This window comes from Macaca nemestrina, chromosome Y, assembly GCF_043159975.1.
Source record: "Macaca nemestrina isolate mMacNem1 chromosome Y, mMacNem.hap1, whole genome shotgun sequence".
NCBI lineage: Eukaryota > Metazoa > Chordata > Mammalia > Primates > Cercopithecidae > Macaca > Macaca nemestrina.
The window spans coordinates 15,313,339-15,318,205 of record NC_092146.1 but is presented as its reverse complement, the minus strand read 5'-3'; positions in this window follow the sequence as shown (position 1 = coordinate 15,318,205).

The following is a 4,867-nucleotide window of genomic DNA, read 5'->3' as shown; positions in this document are numbered from 1 at the left end:
AAAGAAGCTGTCTCAGAAATTGCTCTGTGATGTTGAATCCACCACACAGAGATTCACCTTTACCTTCTCGTAGCGGTTTGCTAACACCGTTGCCGTGGATTCTGCAAAGTGATCTTTGGGAGCTCATTGTGGGCTACGGGGAACAGAAAATATCCTCAGATAAGAACCGGAAAGAAGCTTTCTGAGAAACTGCCTTGCGGTGTGTGAATGCGCCTCACGGAGTTACACTTTTCTCTTCAGTGATCAGTTTGCCAGCACCTCGTTTTCTTGAAGTTTGCGACGAGATACTTCTCAGCGCTATGCAGCTTACGGTGACAAAGGAAATATCCTCAGATAAGAAATGAAAGAAGCTTCCTCGGGAATTGCTTTCAGATACGAGACTTCAGCTCCCGGAGTTGCATCACTGGGTCTTGGAGCCGTTTCCTAGCACGGTTTTTGTGGATTCTGAGAACTCACAATTTCGGATGGGCTTGAAGAGTATAGGGGGACGGGAACTATCCTCCGAGAAAAACCGGAAGGAAGCTCTCTGAGAAACTGCTTCGTGATGTGTGAATTCATTTCACAGGGTTACACCACTCCTTCCTGGAGGAGTTTGCTAGCACTGTGTGTGTAGAATCTCACGAGTGATATCTTGGATAGCGTTGAATCCCATGGTGAATCGTGAAATCTCGAGACTCAGACAAATCCGCAGGGAGGATTCTCCTCAGAAACTCAAAGGAGTTTCTCCTCAGAAACTCCTTTGCTGTGGGTGAATTCGGCTCACAGAGTTCTATCATTGTTTCCATGGAGAAGCTTGCTAACAGTGTTTTCGCAGAACCTGCTCTAAGACACACAGTGGAGCTCCGAGACCACCAATAACCTCAGCTCGAAAACAAAAATATAGAAGCTTTCTGAGAAACTGCTTTGTGATGTGTGACTTCAACTCACTGAATTACACCTGTGCTTCATGGAGCCGTTGGCTACCCCTGTTTCTGTGGAATCTGGAAACTGATATTTCAGACCCCTTTGAGGACTACGGGGCCAAAGGAAATATCCTCCGTTACAAAGGAGAGGGAAGCTTTCTGAGAAACTTCTTTGTGATCTGTGAATTCATCTCACAGAATTGCAGCTTTCTCCTCCTGAAGCCCTTCGCGAAGACTGTTCTCGTGGAATTTGCAAAGCGATATTTGGGAGCTCATTGAGGGCTCCGGTGAAAAGGAAATAGCCTCAGATGCACACTGGCAAGAAGCTTTGTGAGAAACTGCATTGCGCTGTGTGAGTGCACCTCACAGAGTTACACTTTTCTCTTCAGTGATGAGTTTGACAAGACCGTTTCCTTGAAATCCGCAATGGGAGACTTCTTGGAGCTACGCAGCTTACCGTGACAAAGGAAGTATCCTCAGATAAAAATGACAGAAGCTTCCTCAGAAATTGCTTTCAGATACGTGACTTCATCTGACCGAGTTACATCACTGTTTCTTGGAGCCGTTCCCCAGCGCTGTTTTTGTGGATTCTGAGAACCGATATTTCGGATGGGTTTGGAGAGTGTGGGGAGAAAGGGAATATCCTCCGAGAAAAACCGGAGTGCAGCTTTCTGAGAAACAGCTTTGTGACGTGTGAGTTCATTTCAAAGGCTTACACCACTCTTGGGAGCCCACGGAGGGATATGGTGAAAAGAGAAACGTCCTCAGATACAAACTGGAAAGAAGCCTTCGGAGAAACTGCATTGTGACATGTGAATGCGACTCCTAGACTTCCACGCACCTTTTCACTGACCCGTTTGCTAACACTGTTTGATTGCAATCTGCACTGGGCTATTTCTCAGCGCAATGAAGCTCATGGTGACCAAGGAACTATCGTGAAATGAAAACTGGAAAGAGGCTTTGTGAGAAACTTCTCAGTGAAACGTGAATTCATCTCACAGAGTTCCCACTTAGTCTTCACGAAGCAGTTTGCTAACACCGTTTCCGTGGAATCTGCATAGTGCTATCTGGGAGCGCACTGAGGGCCCACGGTGAAAACGGAAACATCCTCAGGTCGTGACGAGAAAGAAGCTGTCTCCGAAATTGCTTTGTGATGTGTCAATTCACCACACAGAGATTCACCTTCCCTTCTTGTAGCAGTTGGCTAGCACTGTTTTCCTGGATTCCGCAAAGTGATATTTGGGAGCTCATTGAGGGCTACGGGGAAAAGGAAATAGCCTCCGATAAAAACTGGAAGGAAGCGTTCTGAGAAACTGCGTTGCGATGTGCGAATGCAACTCCCAGAGTGACACTTTTCTCTTCAGTGACCAGTTTGCTCACACAGTTTCCTTGAAATCTGCCTTGGGATGCTTCTTAGCGCAATGAAGCTTACGGGGACAAAGGAAATCCCCTCAGATCAAATGAAAAGAAGCTTTCTTAGAAACTGGTTTGCGATGTGTGAAATCATCTCCCAGCGTCACACCGGCGTTTCGTGGGGCAGTCGTTTAACACTGTCTCTCAGGAACCCGAGAAGGGCTACTTTGGATGGAATTGAGGCCTACGCTGAGGAAGGACATATCCCCAATTAAAAACGTGAGAGAAGCTTTGTGAGACACTTCTCTGTGCTACGTGAATTCAACACACAGAGTTACAGCTGAATCTTCAGGAAGCAGTTTGCTACCACTGTTTTCCTGGAATCTGCAAGGCGATATTTGGGGGCGCATTCAGGGCCCATGGTGCAAACGGAAACGTCCTCAGATGATAACTAGAGAGAAGCCGTCTCAGACATTGCTTTGTGATGTTGAATTCCCCACACGGAGCGTCACCTTTACCATCTTGTAGCAGTATGCTAACACTGTTTTCATGGATTCCGCAAAGGGATATTTGGGAGCTCATTGAGGCCTATGGTGAAAAGGGAAATGTCCTCAGACAAAAACAGGAAAGAAGTGTTTTGAGAAACGGCGTCGGGATGTGTGAATGCAACTCACGGAGTTACAGTTTTCTCTTCAGTGATCAACTTGCTAACACAGTTTTCCTGAAATCTGCCATGGCATATTTCTTAGCGCAATGAAGCTTACAGAGGACATATCCTCAGATAAAATGAGAAAGAAGCTGTCTTAGAAACTGGATTGTGATGTGAGAATTCATCTCACAGAGTTACACGCCCCTTTCATGGAAGAGTCATTTAACACGGTCTTTGAGGAACCTGAGGAGGGCTACTTTGGTTCGAATTCAGGCCTACGCTGAAATACCCTCGATGCAAAACGTGAGCGAAGCTGCGTGAGAAACTTCTCTGTGATACGTGAATTCATCACACAGAGTTACAACCGAGTCTTCAGGAAGCCGTTCGCTAACACTGTTTCCGTGGAATCTGCAAAGTGATATTTGGGGGCGCATTGAGGCCCATGGTGAACACGGAGACATCCTCCGATAATAACTAGAAAGAAGCTGTCTCAGAAATTGCTCTGTGATGTTGAATCCACCACACAGAGATTCACCTTTACCTTCTCGTAGCGGTTTGCTAACACCGTTGCCGTGGATTCTGCAAAGTGATCTTTGGGAGCTCATTGTGGGCTACGGGGAACAGAAAATATCCTCAGATAAGAACCGGAAAGAAGCTTTCTGAGAAACTGCCTTGCGGTGTGTGAATGCGCCTCACGGAGTTACACTTTTCTCTTCAGTGATCAGTTTGCCAGCACCTCGTTTTCTTGAAGTTTGCGACGAGATACTTCTCAGCGCTATGCAGCTTACGGTGACAAAGGAAATATCCTCAGATAAGAAATGAAAGAAGCTTCCTCGGGAATTGCTTTCAGATACGAGACTTCAGCTCCCGGAGTTGCATCACTGGGTCTTGGAGCCGTTTCCTAGCACGGTTTTTGTGGATTCTGAGAACTCACAATTTCGGATGGGCTTGAAGAGTATAGGGGGACAGGAACTATCCTCCGAGAAAAACCGGAAGGAAGCTCTCTGAGAAACTGCTTCGTGATGTGTGAATTCATTTCACAGGGTTACACCACTCCTTCCTGGAGGAGTTTGCTAGCACTGTGTGTGTAGAATCTCACGAGTGATATCTTGGATAGCGTTGAATCCCATGGTGAATCGTGAAATCTCGAGACTCAGACAAATCCGCAGGGAGGATTCTCCTCAGAAACTCAAAGGAGTTTCTCCTCAGAAACTCCTTTGCTGTGGGTGAATTCGGCTCACAGAGTTCTATCATTGTTTCCATGGAGAAGCTTGCTAACAGTGTTTTCGCAGAACCTGCTCTAAGACACACAGTGGAGCTCCGAGACCACAAATAACCTCAGCTCGAAAACAAAAATATAGAAGCTTTCTGAGAAACTGCTTTGTGATGTGTGACTTCAACTCACTGAATTACACCTGTGCTTCATGGAGCCGTTGGCTACCCCTGTTTCTGTGGAATCTGGAAACTGATATTTCAGACCCCTTTGAGGACTACGGGGCCAAAGGAAATATCCTCCGTTACAAAGGAGAGGGAAGCTTTCTGAGAAACTTCTTTGTGATCTGTGAATTCATCTCACAGAATTGCAGCTTTCTCCTCCTGAAGCCCTTCGCGAAGACTGTTCTCGTGGAATTTGCAAAGCGATATTTGGGAGCTCATTGAGGGCTCCGGTGAAAAGGAAATAGCCTCAGATGCACACTGGCAAGAAGCTTTGTGAGAAACTGCATTGCGCTGTGTGAGTGCACCTCACAGAGTTACACTTTGCTCTTCAGTGATGAGTTTGACAAGACCGTTTCCTTGAAATCCGCAATGGGAGACTTCTTGGAGCTACGCAGCTTACCGTGACAAAGGAAGTATCCTCAGATAAAAATGACAGAAGCTTCCTCAGAAATTGCTTTCAGATACGTGACTTCATCTGACCGAGTTACATCACTGTTTCTTGGAGCCGTTCCCCAGCGCTGTTTTT